Raw genomic sequence first — 18,696 nt, 5'->3', positions numbered from 1 at the left:
TTCGCTGCACTCTGACTTAATTTAGCAAAAGCATTAATAAAACCGGAAAATTGAAAGTTAATTTAGTGACTGAAATTAATAGTGAACTTTGTTTCTGAAGCATATCGAAATTCAGTAAAATACAGTTAGTCTTGGGCTACCTCAACAATCATTTCAAAAGCTACTTAAATCTACACAATTTAGAAATAAGAGATTTAACTTCGAACTTGAATTAAATGATTCTGAACAATTAACAATAGTAAAATTTAGTACGTACCAAGCTGAGCTGCAGTCACAGGTAAGCTAAAATATGCTAACAAAACTCGCACTCTTAATTTGTGCTCGTGTAATCTAAGTATTGTAGCCAGCTATGAATACTTTAACTGAACTTTGAAATTAAAGTAGTGAAATGGAATGATTGTATTTTAATGCTGGCGTCTGAATTTGAACGACACTCGGGTTCATTCCGGAAAAGGAAGGGGGGACCCTGCTTGGTAATGCAATTGGGACAATGAGCAACAAAGGTTCATGCTAAGTAGCTGTAATTTTGTTACGAAAATGGAACAGTTTGAAAAGTTGAGGTCTGCCATACAGTTCTAAAACTTTACGTGCTTTTAGTCTTCCTTGTTGGTTGATTGAAGGTTTGAAGTCGTCGATCGAGGAGGTGGCGACAGTCACTCATTGTCGGCCGTCGCTGTTGCAGAAGCTGGATGTTGGCGCGCCTTCTTCTCGACACGGTCACCAGGCGAAACGGGCTCTTGATGTACGCCAGCTAATGCTTCCCGTCCGCGACACCATGTCAGAAACTATCATCGCGAGTCGAGCGCAATTACATGCTGCCAAACCCCGAAAGCGCGGCAACTCGCGGGAGCGTCACACAACACACCTGCTCCACTCGCTACTCCAGCCAGACTCCCTCATGCTCTGCCCGCGCTCCACGCGGCAGAGTTAACACTACCAAAGATCCTACACACTTTGATTCTTCACACGACCTATCGATGTAATCGTTCGATAGCAGTTTTCCCTAGGCAGGACCCAGCGTAAAAATACAAATAATATTTACGAAACAAACCAATTATACATCGACATAAATGCATATATATATATATATATATATATATATATATATATATATATATATATATATATATAGTAAAATAGTTACAATATACGAAGACACAGAAATGTTATATATTCAGGTAACAAAAATAAGGAAAACAAAATTATAGTACAATAGATGGAAATAGGAGGATATGCATTTCCGGCCTTACAATGTCACACAAACATCAACACGATGAACTGGTCAGAAATGAAGATGACATGTAATTTAGGAAACCACCCTTTGTTCCGCCAATTATCATTTATCCAGTTGCACAAGTAAAAAATTTGTCGAAGTTGAGCAACAAAAATGTTCTTGTCTTCCTCCTCGGCTTTTCACATTAAGAGTCACCCGAATTCCATCTCCAAATGTAGTTTCTGTTCCAGTCTTCCATTTCTTCCTGTACGTATTTTTGCCGACTCTGCCCTGGTCTTCCTCTCCTTATTCTTCCGGAATGCTCTCATTTTAAAATATTCCTTGACCACCTATAGTTGGGCATTCTCTGTATTCTCCCGTACCGCTTTAGCACTACATTCTCCAAATCTTTTTTCATGGAGCACATTATTACTATTCGCCTCTATACCCCCGAATTATGCATACGTTCTTGCCTCGTAGCCTACAGTCATCATCTCATGTAGTCCATTTCCACTGTTTTACTCTTCTCCCTAAGTTTTAGTCACATCTCAGAACCATGTGGTACTATGTTTTCCACCACACTGCGAAATCTTCATTTTTAATGTCCTGCCGAAAATGAATTTTCCACGTTATGCCAAGGAAAGCTTCTTCGTTGCCGTTCTGGAACTATATTCTTGTCACGTGTACCGGATTTCTCTATTGTCTTCCCAAATATATGTAGCTACAGCAGAATTTCGTATCCTCTTCCGCACCAGAAACCTTCAGTACTTGTTAAGGCGGTATCCCTGGCGACCCTGGGGCCGCACCATCACTCTGTCGCCCAGTCGTTCCGCCCAGCAACGGCGGCAGCCGCGTCTGCGGCGATCTGCAGGCGGCGCCTCCTCGTCCCCACTGGAGGCGCCTTCCTCTGCTGCGGAGGAGGGCGCCACGACGGCCGTCGAGGTAACAGTTGCCTCACTCACCTGCTCAGAACACAAATACTCACTTTAAACTGTTTGTAAATTCACTGTTCCTGAATATGACACTTTGTGCAGGTCCAACTTAGACTGTGTTCTGAAAAAAGGGACTGTTGGATCAACACTAGTTACACATCAGTGTACTGTTGAATTTCTACTTCAGATGAGCAGTGAATTTTCCTGTAAGAGCGAAAAGATTGAATTTAGAATAAAATTTGAAGATCCCGCATCATTTCTCTTAGTTTATTAGACTACTATCGGGTAGTTTCCGTAAGTTGTGTGCATTATCATGCATTTATCGGCGCTTTAAGAAGTTAGCCATTTAGCTACCCATTCGAAATATTGGTGAAACTTTCCCGTATTTCCGTGAAATTACACAAAGAGACTGTTTCGCAGTGGAGAACGAAGTCGTTTACAGACGTTTTCTGCTGACCCTGTCTGATCAAACACTTATGCATACAGAGGATATTAACGATCAATTCCGCTTTCTTGCTACGTGCTTGACGTTGATTTCAGTTCCATTAAACTTTCCTCTCAATCGCGTATTTCAGATGGTGCTCTCTGTTTTATAGTATAGGGCCTATTGGCCGAAATTGTGGGACGCTGACTCCAGGAAGACGGAAATTACTTGTTGCCTTGCCACGCGGAGTGGCCGTACGGTCTCAGGCGCCTTGCCAAGGTTCGCGGGGCTCCACCCGTCAGAGGTCCGAGTCCTCCCTCGAGCATGGGTGTGTGTGTGTGTTGTTCTTAGCGTAAGATAAAGTTAGATTACGTAGTATTTAAGAGTAGGGACCGATGACCTCAGCAGTTTGGTCCCATAGGAACTTACCACCAACACTACCACTTGTTCCCCGTTTCTACTGTTTGCAAGATGTCGCATGCGGAAAGTTCGAGACCTGTTACAAACGAGTGGTATATCTTAAACCTGTGATGATTCTATGAGGGAAAGAGGAAAGTAATTTAGCTTGACCCCTGATCTCCTCTAATCTTTTGAAAGTAATGGAGTCTTTTTTTTTTTACTTTGGTCTCTTTTAATTCTAATTTGTTACATTTCTGTGAGGCACTGTGAGCGGAAAGTACTTGGTCATATATAGAGTTACTTCAAAGTTTGCTTAAAAATGAAATTTTATCTACTTTAAGGAACCATTTGCACTCGAGCACAGACAATATTTAATTTAGTTAACTTAGATTATATGTATCGATTTTTTAAGACAAGAGAATGCAAAATAAAGCAATTAACACCGCTCTCTTGTCACAGCCTGTACGCATCAACACTCTCATGTCATTCGTTGTCTTAGAAGGACATGTTATTTTGTGCGGCTCCACAGTAAGCCATTTGAAATTTATTTGCAGGAAAGAGGCGCAGAATTAATAAGTCGCTCTCATTTGTGAATTATCTGCAATTATTTAGATAGAATTTTACGTAAGTGTCATTTATATCGCAATGAATATGTTAAAATGAATATATGTTTTATTTAATCGTATGATTTTCTTTGTTTTAGTAGTTTTAGTCACTCAATTTTCATGATTGAAGCTGAGGTCAGATATCAGACTCTGTCTACAAAAAAAAAAAAATACATAATGAGCCCTGGCTACGTTCCGTACATCTTCGGACGTGCGAAGCTCGATAAATTCACGGCGTAAAATTTTAATCCTTCAATTACTTATCCAAAACAAACTAACAAACAATTATTATTATTATTATTATTATTACAAATTATTATTATTATATTTTATTATTATTATTACTATATTTTTTATTTGTTACACTGGCGACTATGTGCCAGGACTCATTATTGTATCTGTACTACAACTAATTGTTCTTTTTCATGTACACCCTGACCGGCAACAACCTATATGACGAGAATATTGAAGAAAACGAATAAAATCTGGAGACAATTTGGACTGGAAATGCAATCTTCGCATCAAGACGACATGTACGGTAAGACGCAGCACTCGCGCATCCACAATTGATTCCAAGCACATTTTTCATTCAAAATTATTTTTCTCAGCATTAAATTCAATATTCAGTTTCCATTCAGTAATTTTTTCCAAATTCCGCGAAATCTCATTATTCAGACGACTACATTCCGATCCAACAATACGCAAGTTACATTGCACAATATGGCCGACATTGTACAAGATTCAAGCAACATGGCTAGTCACCATTAACACGTATGCTTCTTTCGATCTTTAAAGCCATCTTTCAATCATTCTCAGTCATTTAAACACACACATAGGCAGTACATTTTCACACTACGCGTTTAAACGATTTTTTTTCTTGGACACAATTTATTCACGATATGGTAAAAACTCGACACCAGTACACAATGGAACAACAATCAAGTAATGCAAACATGGATACACGGACACATTCAGACACAGAAATTAATACAGACACGCAAACGCATCAAAATAATAATCCGCTACAGACACACATAAACGCCGAAAGGAGCAACTCCGAACCAAACCTGAGAGACCACGTCACGTCTAATGACGCGGCGGGGGCAAGCTCATTTTGCAATCAAAATTCTGCCGCTATACTGAATTCAATTTTGGAAGGCATATCCGATATTAAGCAAGATAATGCAGCCTACAGGAATGACATAAAATCAGACTTCGCCACACTGACTCAAAAGGTAGATGAAATTAATACACGTCTTTCCAAACAGGTCGACGATCTTACGGAAAAATTCGAAAATTTAGAGTTACGACAAAGCGACAATGCCAATCACATCCATGACTTGACAAAAACCTGTGAAACTATTAATTGCAAATTAGAATCAAACACGCACGCATGTGACGAAATTAATTTAAAGGTGAATACAATAGAAACAGACGTAGCTGACATTCACAAACAGATTCACACAACAATACAGATAGAGGCTGAACCCCATTTGTCTCGCATTAATTCACAATTTAAAGAATGGACGGCACACAAAGACGAAATTTTTGAAGAATGTATACAAAACAAATTGCCACATATTGTGCACGATTCTGTAGTGGAATACATGAACAACAATAGACAAGTCATCGATGACGATATGCAAACAAAGACAACTCAATGCCAGGTACAACAAAATAGTACACCCACTACACATTTTTACACACACAGAAGAAAATCTCGATTCGGGAATGAACACATGTACACACACGAATTTCAACACTCAAATACACAATACACTGACACGCATAGCAACAGATACCCATCACACGAAATACAATACAATTATCATTCTGATGAAGAACCATGTACACACAGGGAAGAATTCAATGATTACACGGAAAGAAACAGACGAACACGTAACAAAGAAGAAGAAAGTCTATTCAAGCATCGTAAATTCCAACCTTTTATACCAGGCAAAAACACTGTACACCCTGTCATCTTCTTAAAAGCTTTTAGGAACGCATTCCCACGTTCGTGGAGCGACCACAAACGCATTGCGTACGTTGTGGATTACATTCAAGGGGACGCTGCTGTCTGGGCTTACCATGAAAGCGACAGATGTGTAACATACGAGCAGTTTGAACGCGCCTTCTTGAATAAGTTTTGGTCACCCACTGTGCAGGAACGTATCCGCAAACAAGTCACTGAACCCGAACACTTCAATCCTAAAAACGGCAACCTGCGCAGATATTTCGAGAAGTACCTAAACATGACACACTTCCTCAATGAACCAGTGAAACCAAAAGATGTGATCCGATCACTGAAAGCAAGACTTCCTTTTAATAATAAAGAGAAATTACTGTACTTACCGGATGACGATCCTGAATATTTTTTGGAAAAGTTAGATGCTGTTGATTTACTGTATGAAGAACAAGAACCAACACACAACTCACGCAGTAGGAATCAACATGTCTACATTGCTACATTACCAAACACGCAGCAAAATTTACAACACACAGTAAACATGCAAAACAATCACCACAACTCACAGCTGCACACAAACAACAACTGCAACTATACACAGGGAGATAACCCGTACAAAAAACGAAGAAACGACAATTTTAATTCAAGAAGGAATAATGGAAACAACAACGGACACAAAGCCAAACAGAAACACTGGCAAGGAAACAACAACACAGATTACACAAGAAATGGAACACCTACACCGCACTTTAACCAGAACGACAACCAGTATTATGTGAGACAGTGGCAAACACCGCCACCACAAAATCATATTCAGACGCCACAAGGGAATTTTGCACAAACAAGCAACACAAACCAACAAGTGACTTCAGCCAACCGAAAACAGACAGGCGATTGGCAAAGACAATATCCTACTGTAAATATTATTGAGGTAGCTAATGAAACTACAACTACACTTGCCAATGACCAGACAAACCAGGTAAACTAGAACCAGTCATTACTGAGCCCCAGGTCGTGACTGAGGAACATTTGGGGGGCAACTTCAATTTAGAAACTATGTTTGAATACACACTTGCTAGTGAAACTGTGAAACAAGAAAAATTAACATTTACACAACAAGAGTTGCCTACACTATTCTTAAGATATAATGAAAGTGGAAACTTAGCTGATGATCTGATAAATGACGACACACAATGTCACAATGTAAAGAAAAGATTTGTACTGTCTTCCACCTCAGGCATTGTAGGAGGTATACCTACTAACATAATTATTGATACAGGAGCTGCTGTCAGTGTGATTTCTCACAATTTTTATACTATGATGAAGAAAACTTCTAAGATACCAGAGTTCCCAGTTCAAAACTGTCTAATATTAACTGCATTAGGTAATAAGTCAAGTAGAGTTAATAAGCAGGTATTTGTGACTGTTAATATGGGAAATGGAATCGTACAATGGCCTTTCCTAGTTGTCCAAAGCCTTGCTGCCAATTGTATATTGGGTATTGATTTTCTTTGCGAGAAGGACTGTACTATAGACTTCTCCAAAGGCATTTGTTATTTTAAGTATGAAGGCAGAGACATAGTTTTGAACTTGGACACTCGACTAGTAGACCATAACAAGCACTGTTCTGGCTACAAGATACAGATTATACGTGAGACTGACATAGATTCCACACAACAACCTGTATCACACAGTGAGGTAGTGAATGATGTACTTACACAAATTAATTTTAAGTTATCAGAATGTGATGCTATTAATGAAGAGGAGAGATCCCAGCTTAAAAATATTTTACTTAAGAATAAGGATGTTTTCACTAGTAAGCCAAGTAGGATCAACACATATATGTATACGATTGAAGTCAAGCCTCACCAAATCTATTACCACAAGTCATACAATGTACCTCTAGCTCTGCAACCTGCGGTTTGAGAAGATTCACAAATGATTACATGCCATACTGTGGAAAACCTAAAGCCATTCTATCAGATAACGCCAAGTATTATGCAGGATTCACCTGGAAAAAATTTCTAAGGGACAATAACATTAAGAGCATCTTTATTTCAAAGTTTCATGCATCAGCCAACCCTTGTGAGAGAATTTTTAGAGAATTAAATAGATTCATGAGAACTTATACCTCAACACAGCACACAAACTGGATACATTACCTAGCACTTTTTGAGGAAATACACAACAATTTAAATATATACAACACACCCTACACTCCCAGAGAAATCATGTTTGACACAAAGGAAACTAATGAATGGAGCAACCCACTACCAAAATTTTCTGACACCAAACCTTCACACGAGGAAAAGGTAAGGGAAGTACTCATTGCAATTACTGAACAAGCTGACATTAGAAATAAGAACTATGGTGCTAATCTGAAAAGAAGGCAAAACTTTACAATAGGCATGCAAGTTTTACTTAAGACCCACTACAAATCGTCATTACCTCTAAAACGTAATGTTAAGTGGCGTCCATTATATGAAGGTCCTTACACAATCATTGATATACCACACCCTGGAGCATATCTGTTACAAAACCCCAAGAATAAGAGAATTTTAGGTTTGTACCCTCACAAAGATTTGAAAACTTTTAGCCCTTAGCAGAGTATGCTGATACAAAAACAAGGTAAGTCACATCTGGTACTTCAAGCTGGAAGAAGAAGAAGATATAAGCTATAATCTTAAGTATCTACATTTTACAGCACCAGCAGTAACAGAAGCAGCAGCAGCAAGAAGATAAGACACAGGAAGAACTAACAATTTTCATGCAAAGCACAGTTACTGATTATTAATACCTTGCAGACAAGCTGACAGACTAAATGACCGGAGATAATTGCTGCCCTGAACCTGATATATCAATTGGCATGATAGACACTTGATTTTCTATTCACACTCACACCACAATCCACATGAACACAACATGCACAAAAAAAAAAAAAAAAAAAAAAACACTCTACAGGAAATGACAAATGAGATCAATTGAGCAATGCCATATACTTTATTTGTAAATGATACTTTGTGCATGTGCTAATTTGGAATTGATTGTGGATGTGACGTGTCGTGTCTTATTGTAATCATGACTTTTCAGGACAGATCATCTCAAAGATGTTTTCTAACCTATTATGAAAGTTTATGTTGCAGGAAACATTTAATGAGGAAGAACACTTATTGTGTAATACTGATGTAAAGGAAAATATACTTAAAAGGAAAACTTTATCATAAAGGGGAAGAGACCTATAAAAGAAAATGGATTTTCTGAATGTATCACAATACACTGAACCTATAAGATAATTTTTTCTATGTCTGACCCATATGTATTTGTAAATATCTAGTTTAATGCAATTGAAAAATGTAAAATATTTATATGTCTAAGCAAACAATGTAACGTAAATGTATAGGTACATGTTCCACAGAAAAATTTTTATATCTACGTAAAATGTAACAGAAAACTGTACTCAAAGTGAAGTGATATTTGTTAGTTTTGTGCTCTCTGTTGTGAACGAACATTTTGTTTTGCAACGAACAATGTATGAACAAGTTGTGTGCAAAAAAAAAAAAAAAAACGGTTCACTGCGCTCATGATGGGACACTATAGGTGACGTGAGTCGCAAACACGGCACACTTTTCGACGAAACGACGACAAAATATCCAGGAGACGACATACGCCTTTCGGAAGACGAAATTGGAGGTTATTGAGTAGATGTAACACGGACTGGTCAGTATGGAACCACTGACACCATGTATTCCTACCAAGACGAAACCACATTTTAACTACGTCTTCGGGTCAACAGAAAGGTCCGATCTTACTCGTCGGCTTTGACCCGTGACGTAAGCGTGTTTTGGTGTGTGACGTCATTACGGCGCGGAAAACCTAATACATGGTTTGATGTACTCTTGTTTAAAGAACATGTATACGTAATATGAAGCAATTTGATGAACATATTGATCTGTAGCGTAGCCCACTTGAGGTTAGGTTGGGAGTTTTTTTTTGGAATGCGGCCGCGGCAGCGGCCGCCTATGATTCGAAAATATTGATTTGACACTAATGAAGCCTGTGGGGGGATGGGGGGCACTGCAGACTCCCCCCACCGCATAACGACATATTTAGTTTCTCCCCACCCAAAAACCCCCAATTTCCCACGCTTGTCCCGTTACAGTCATTAGGCTTTTTGTGAAACTTGTGTATTTCAGTGTTTACAATACGTATTCGATGTTTTTATATCCGCCATATTGGAATTGTTGTTTATGGTCGTTTCCGCGGTATTTGTGACGTCATGGGTCAAAGCCGACGGGTAAGATCGGACGCTTCTGTATTTCCACGTCTTCCAAAGCACGCTTCATTGCGGGATTCTTGATCTCCAACTTATTTCTTCAAGAACTTTCGTCTCAATGTAAACAAAACGTGTGACAGGTGATATTTATTGTAAAGTGCAAAGACTTTAGCACAGTATAAACCTTTAGCGACAAGTGACATTCTAAAGAGAATGTGTTCACATATCTCTGAATATGCACAAAACCATCAATTAATTTTATTTATTGAATGAACATGTGTAATAACATTTTGAAGTGAAAGAGAACAATGGAGTATATGCCCTACAATTTTTTACAAAGTAACAGCACAAGTGAATACGAACTGTGAAATTTGTTACAGTCTCTGTAGAAGTATTACATAACATTCACAATTACATTCGGATTAGCAGTGATAGCACTGAGCCAGTGTAGTGGACTGTGAAACCTGAGAGCCCGGGTTCAATACTGCTAGGAATCTAATATTTTTATTTTTTCTTTTCAGTTTCATTGATCTTGTATGTAAATATTATTTATGCATTTTTGTGGATGTATGACATTTTATCATATTTTAAGTATGTTGAATCTGTGAAACAAGATACGTAATAACTTATGATTCATGACATGACAAATAAAGAAAATACGTCAACAAATTGCTCAGCTGCAGGTGGTACACCTTTGCTCTCGCAATTTGGGGGGCAGTTTAAGGAACCATTTGCACTCGAGCACAGACAATATTTAATTTAGTTAACTTAGATTATATGTATCGATTTTTTAAGACAAGAGAATGCAAAATAAAGCAATTAACACCGCTCTCTTGTCACAGCCTGTACGCATCAACACTCTCATGTCATTCGTTGTCTTAGAAGGACATGCTATTTTGTGCGGCTCCACAGTAAGCCATTTGAAATTTATTTGCAGAAAAGAGGCGCAGAATTAATAAGTCGCTCTCATTTGTGAATTATCTGCAATTATTTAGATAGAATTTTACGTAAGTGTCATTTATATCGCAATGTATATGTTAAAATGAATATATGTTTTATTTAATCGTATGCTTTTCTTTGTTTTAGTAGTTTTAGTCACTCCATTTTCATGATTGAAGCTGAGGTCAGATATCAGACTATGTCTACAAAAAAAAATACATAATGAGCCCTGGCTACGTTCCGTACATCTTCGGACGTGCGAAGCTCGATAAATTCACGGCGTAAAATTTTAATCCTTCAATTACTTATCCAAAACAAACTAACAAACAATTATTATTATTATTATTACAAATGATTATTATTATATTTTATTATTATTATTTTATTTGATATTTTTTATTTGTTACACTACCTAAAGTGTAAATAAACGTAAAAAAGCGTGTGTTTAAGAATGCTTTTCTAATCAATAACACATTACGTAGTAAGGCAGTAAACCACTGGGAGGAAATTCTGTATATAGTGCAAGCAGGGTTCCACAAGCAAGCTTCCAATTAAGAATTGCGAATGCGGAATTGTTGGCATTGATCTTCATTCTACATTAGGCTTAATGAAAATAAATCGTCTTGGACGGTGCATACATTTCAGTGCAATAGTTAATGCAGCTCTGATCAAGTCGAAATATTTCCTCCGTCTTTCATTGAGTGAACTACTCTACGCCATTAACTATGAATTTCGAGAGGGAGAAGACGTATACGAATGATACAGTTAACATACGGAGATGCTTCAACAACGGCCTGAACAAAGTTCTTAATTGGTCTCAGAAATAGTCCTTATTGCGCTTTACGGACCTGTAAATTGATTCAGTTTATCGTAACGTAGGCAGTGTAGCTTACTCTGCACCCATGACTTCTTTTTATCGAAATCCACTTCTCAGTACCGTATTCAATATAACAAATGTGTGTCACCCATGTTTTGGGGCGAAAGTCGCACGCCTCTCACGATCATAGAGTCTCACTTCTGAGACGTGTACTATCGGGAGAGGAAATCCTGACCCGTTATCTAGCCACACAGTCATAATTTCAGTGATATGTTCGACAGGATATTGCAGGAACACAAACCGCCCACTTCATGAACACTTTCCTACAAGAGAGAGGAAACAGCCTGATGAAATTGGTTCCTCACGTGAACGCGGGTTTCGGAATAAGATCATCCATACAATTCCGAAGACAGTAGGGGAAGACAAACGTCAGAACTATCACGCAATCAGCTAACACCTCATGCTTCCAAGCTACTGACAAGACTAACATACTGAGAAATGAAAAGAAAATTGATGATCTTTTAGATGACGACTAATTTGTCTTTTGGAAAGGTAAAGGTACTAGAGAGGCAATTCTGACTGGAGCAAAACTACTTTTTTAATGTTTCTAGTAAGTCCTAAAAAAACCCTCACGTTTTAGATTAAAATTTTATGTCAACAAGAACGCCGTGGTAGTGCTGAGCTGTAAATCCTTTTAAAATTATGTTAACGGGCACTCTCATGTACCGTGGTCGCGTCCCAAGCAAGAGCTGCTCCTGTGCAATACGAAATAGAAGAACGGCTGGCTCCACATGTGCTCAACATTAGATATGGAATTTGACTGCACTAACTGCTCATGTAGATTCACCCTTGTTGCCCTCGCTGGTAATCATAATGTTGTCTTACGATTCCACTGATGCGCCCCTCCTGCTGCGAGTCCTGTAGCCCAGGACGACCCTCAAGATTGACGTCCGCAGCATCAGATGACACCGGAGTCTTCTGCGTCTCGTGAGCCCTCGGACGAACATGTCTCTCTTGACCGACGCCCAAACGGAACTGCAGTCGCACCACGTTGTATTCCTGTAGGAGTTTTGTTTTCATCGTCATGATTTCATTTATTGTTTTTGTTTTTGTTTCCCAAAATACAAATATAATCTAACACATTCGTGTTTTGCAATTAAAGCTACTCTTTGTTCATCATTATATAACTAGAGAGTCATGTAACTATCACATTCTGTTCCATAAAAGTCCTAGCCTTTAGCTGAACTACGTTGGAGAATTTTCATGGGTATTAAGAAGTAAAATACAGCCAGTATGTTACCTTGTGCGTTGACCTAATTTGCAGTTATAATTGCTATAACGAGCACAGTATATCAGGTTAATAAGGCGTGCTGAGAGCTTCATGTGGCGGTGTGGGCAAGAGTATCCGCTCATTGAATCCGTGAAATAGCTCAAGGAAACCCTAGCCAACAAGAAGGTCTACTGCTGAGTGTCCTTTCATGCTAATATTAACTTTGGGCTCAGTATTGATGTCAACTTCCAGTTATGTGGGTGAATGTTACATGAACGTTACATTCTTCACACTCCTGGCGTTGGTATCAAGTGTTTTCCTCAACTCACACATTAGTCCAACACAGCGGTTTCCAACCTCTCGGTAATTCACCCTGAGGGGTAAAATTTAATTTTCGGAGGGCTAAAAAAGAAAAAAGGCATCAACTGTGTTCCACGCACGAAGGAAAATTATTTTTAAAAGATCATTACTATTATTAACATATCTTAAGAATTTAATACTCATTACATCAAATTTTAATAGTTACATTTCTTTAAGAATTAGTATTAACGTGTGACGCAGTACGGTGGAAGTTACAGCATGTGAAACGTGGGTACAAACATCTTCCTCACGTAGTCCACCCATTATACACATACTTTGCACTTTGTACTACGTTTATATGACAGTAAAACTGCCACATGTGCACCACATATTTCCAGATATATCTCATTAAAATGTTTTCTCCGAGATGTGAACAGTTTCCGCAACGGAATAGTTATTGCTTCATTTTTCACCTCTCGACAATTTGAAAATTACCGAGAGCCCAACACGATAATGGCTGTTACGCTGTTCTTGTGCCTACACTATATTATTATTATGTCTTTCATTTCTCAGACGTTATGTCTGGTTAAAAATGGAAAGTGACGCGGACCTTGATCAAGCGTGACTTCCCTTTAACTGTACGGTATATGTTACATTGCATTTAGGAACTTTCGGGTAATTGAACATGTATCAATAATTACAGATTTCTGTAGTTGTATATATACGTTTGGATGTAGCGGTATTGCGTTGATGTACTGGTGGATATTGTGTGGTATGATCCCTGTAGTTAATAGTATAATTGGTATAATGTCAACTTTGTCCTGATGCCACATGTCCTTGACTTCCTCAGCCAGTTGGACGTATGTTTCAATTTTTTCTCCTGTTTTCTTCTGTATATTTGTTGTATTGGGTATGGATATTTCGATTAGTTGTGTTAATTTCTTCTTTTTATTGGTGAGTATGATGTCAGGTTTGTTATGGGGTGTTGTTTTATCTGTTATAATGGTCCTGTTCCAGTATAATTTGTATTCATCATTCTCCAGTACATTTTGTGGTGCATACTTGTATGTGGGAACGTGTTGTTTTATTAGTTTATGTTGTATTGCAAGTTGCTGATGTATTATTTTTGCTACATTGTCATGTCTTCTGGTGTATTCTGTATTTGCTAGTATTGTACATTCACTTGTAATGTGATCTACTGTTTCTATTTGTTGTTTGCAAAGTCTGCATTTATCTGTTGTGGTATTGGGATCTTTAATAATATGCTTGCTGCACTATCTGGTGTTTATTGTTTGATCCTGTATTGCAATCTTGAATCCTTCCGTCTCACTGTATATATTGCCTTTTCTTAGCCATGTGTTGGATGCGTCTTGATCGATGTGTGGCTGTGTTAGATGATACGGGTGCTTGCCATGTAGTGTTTTCTTTTTCCAATTTACTTTCTTCGTATCTGTTGATGTTACGTGATCTAAAGGGTCTAGAAGTTATAAAGGCACATTTGCATGCCGTTCGTGAGTTTCCTCGGAAACGCGAAATCTTAATTAAATAATTAATCTGTGACAAATAAATAAAGCCTATGGCACAGAACTGCAGCGCTGTGTCGCTGATAAAACAAAAACACAATTACGATACTCTTATGTTTGATTAAGAAGGGAGAGGTCTTGGACAAGTGGTGCGAGAAGCACGTATATTTTATTGACTGGCACACCGCCATATTTGATGTTGTATAAGAACACTGCGAGTTGCAATCTTACTAGGCACTCGTTTCTGTAAAGAATTTATATTTATGAAAGTAAGTAGAATTATTTAACTGTAGGCTTATTCGTTGAATATATCTGATTTAACTAACTGTGTAAACTTTTTATGTTTAGTAGACAGTCACTATCATACAGATAGAATAATTAATATTTTATTCTATTTTATTTTATTAATTTTATATTGGCGACTGCGTGTCGGACTTGTTATTTTGTCATTTGTTACATTGTTCTCTTTGTTTCATGTGAAAAATCAACTTTCTGGACCTGGACGTGAATGTATGAGAAATAACAAAGATCTGAAGATATTTTCCAATTCTAAAATTTTGCGGGAAGACGCAATGAAGCTTCCAGTGGTTATGAAATTGCAATGGTGTAGCCGATGTATTTATAGGAGGGACTGCTTTGTGTATTTTGCTAGTGTCTGCTCGTTCTATAAAGAATTTTCTTAAGTTGTCTACCTGTCCATAATGTAGGTTTTTTATGTCGATAAATCCCCTTCCTCCTTCCTTTCTGCTTAATGTGAATCTTTCTGTTGCTGAATGTATGTGATGTATTCTATATTTGTGGCATTGTGATCGTGTAAGTGTTTTGAGTGCTTCTAGGTCTGTGTTACTCCATTTCACTACTTCAAATGAGTAGGTCAATATTGGTATAGCATAAGTATTTATAGCTTTTGTCTTGTTTCTTGCTGTCAATTCTGTTTTCAGTATTTTTGTTAGTCTTTGTCTATATTTTTCTTTTAGTTCTACTTTAATATTTGTATTATCTATTCATATTTTTTGTCTTTATCCTAGATATTTATAGGCATCTGTTTTTTCCATCGCTTCTATGCAGTCGCTGCGGTTATCCAATATGTAATCTTCTTGTTTGGTGTGTTTTCCCTTGACTATGCTATTTTTCTTACATTTCTCTGTTCCAAAAGCCATATTTATATTATTGCTGAATACTTCTGTTTTCTTTAGTAATTGGTTGAGTTGTTGATTTGTTGCTGCCAGTAGTTTTAGATCATCCACGTATAGCAAATGTGTGATTTTGTGTTGATATGTTCCAGTAATATTATATCGATAATTTGTATTATTTAGCATGTTGGATAGTGGGTTCAGAGCAAGGCAGAACCAGAAAGGACTTTATGAGTCTCCTTGGTCTATTCCAAGCTTAATCTGTATTGGCTGTGATGTGATATTATTTGAATTTGTTTGGATATTAAGTGTGGTTTTCCAATTTTTCATTACTATGTTTAGGAACTGTATAAATTTAGGATCTACTTTGTATATTTCCAATATTTGTAGTAACCATGAGTGGGGTACTCTATCAAAAGCTTTTTGGTAATCAATGTATGTGTAGTGTAGCGACCTTTGTTTAGTTTTAGCTTGATATGTCACCTCTGCAACTAATATCAGTTGCTCTTTACATCCTCGTGCTCCTTCGCAGCAGCCTTTTCGTTCTCCATTTATAATTTTGCTCTGTGTTGTATGTGTCATTAATTTCTGTGTAATGACTGAAGTTAATATTTTGTATATTGTCGGCAGACATGTTATGGGGCGATATTTTGCTGGTTTTGCTGTGTCTGCTTGATCTTTAGGTTTCAGGTAAGTTATTCCTTGTGTATGTGTATCAGGGACTGTGTATGGGTCTGCAATGTAACTGTTAAATAATTTAGTTAAATGTGAATGTGTTGAGGTGAACTTCTTTAGCCAGAAATTTGATATTTCATCTTTTCCAGGGGCTTTCCAATTATTCATAGAATTATTTGCTCGGGTGAATTCATGTTGCAAAATTATCACTTCAGGCATTTGTGGTATGATCTTGTATGTGTCTGTTTCTGCTTGTATCCACCGTGCATGTCTGTTTTGTTGTACCGGGTTTGACCATATGTTGCTCCAGAAGTGTTCCATGTCTGTTATATTTGGTGGATTGTCTATTTTAATGTGTGTGTTATCTATTGTCTGGTAAAATTTCTTTTGGTTTGTGTTGAATGTTTGGTTTTGTTTCCTTCTATTTTCACTTTTTTGTATCTTCTAAGTCGTTTGGCCAATGCTTGTAATTTCTGCTTCTTTTCATCTAATTGCTCTAACGCTTCTTGTTGTGAGATTTTACCTAACCTTTTTCGTTTTTTGTCTGATATTTCATTTCTTATAAATTGTGTTAGCTGTCCAATGTCTTTTCGCAGTTTTTCTGTTCTGATCTGTAGCCTGTGTTGCCATACTGGTTTTGTGGGTTTCTTCTGTGCGTCAGTTGATTCTGATCTCTGCCTAGTGTGTATATTTAGTGTAATGAGTGCTCCTAAATAAACCAGTAGTTGTAACTCTTCCATAGTTGTATTTTCATTTATTTTGTTGTGTATGATTGTGTTGATAGTTGTTATTGTTGTTTCGACTTGTGGGTTATTTGGTGGTCTATGCAAAAATGCTCTAATGTCTGTATTTGTGTCTTTGTATTCTATATATGTCAGCTGAAATTTTTCTTCTATATCTAACATGTGTGTCACTTCGTGTCCTATTTGTGCTTGTTCTGGTGGCTGTCTTAAGATTTCGTTTTCCTCTAATTGTTTAATTGATGCGTGTTGTTCTTTGTTTCTTTGCTCTGGGATGTTTGAGTCCATTACTGTATTTTCTTCTTCTTCTGATTGCTCATTATTTTGTTCCAGTGTTTGTTGTACTTGTTGTGTGATGTTTTAATTCTGGGTATCTGGTAATAAATGTTGTGTATACTTGTGATCTGTATCCAGTGGTGTTAGTTCCTAAGTTTGTTGTTTGGTAATAACAGAACATGAGGTGTCGGTTAACTTCAACTGACCATCTCATCCTCTTTGTTTTATTATTATTATTATTATTACTATTATTGTTATTACTGACAGTCATCAGACACAAAGCATTGGAACACGGAGGTCTTCCAATTTATCCCAGTTCATACGTACTGAGTCCAAGAGTCAAACGATTACCCAACTGCAGGCGTGAGTATAGCGCAAACATTTTTAAAGCGGGTGCAGTATGGAGATAAAGCAAGTGGCGCTAGGTAGACTAGTGCAGAGGAACCATACTTTGTGACAAGCGTCCACCCTCTGGGTGGATAGTTTACCATCTTTCCAGAGAAGGAGTTGTAGGTAGCACTCGCGGTGCACTGAAAATTGCTTCATCTACACAAACAAAAATCAGTTGCCGCTTGCATGAGAATGGCTTGACGGATTTGCTTGATTTTTTTTTGAGGTATTCATTACTGGCAGGATAAGGTTAGTATGGAAAAACATTTTTGGAAAATCCAACAGAAAAGTCGGAAACGAGCATTAGTTACCGTATGTGTGAAATATCATCAGTTAAGAATGGCTCGTCACATCTGCTTAATTTTTATCTTTCCTGTCTTCATAATTCTTCTACGAATCGGGGCGCAGAATGTCGTAAGTTTTAACGTGTTAGGAAGCTAGAAAACCTGAGAAACGAAATCCTAAGGCTCGCTCTAGAGGTAGTCGGCCTCATTGAAGTGAAATGGAGGAAAGACAAGGATTTCTCTTCAGAAGAGTATAGGGTAAAGTCAACAGCAACAGAAAATGGTGGAACGGGAGTAGGATTAGTTATGAACAGGAAGTTAGTACAGAGAGTGTGCTACTGTGAACAGTTCTCATCACAAATGACATCAAACCAACACATACATCGCAATCCGAAGACGAAGGGACAGAGAAACTATATATGAGGATTCCGAACGGGTAATACAGTACGAAAAAGGAGATAAAACTGTAATAGTCATGAGGGATCGGAATACGGTTGTAGGAGTAGAAGAAAGGGTCACTGGAGAATATGGACTCGG

This window comes from Schistocerca nitens, chromosome 2, assembly GCF_023898315.1.
Source record: "Schistocerca nitens isolate TAMUIC-IGC-003100 chromosome 2, iqSchNite1.1, whole genome shotgun sequence".
NCBI classification, from domain to species: Eukaryota; Metazoa; Arthropoda; class Insecta; order Orthoptera; family Acrididae; genus Schistocerca; species Schistocerca nitens.
The sequence above is the reverse complement of the archived record's forward strand: the minus strand, read 5'-3'. Positions refer to the sequence as shown.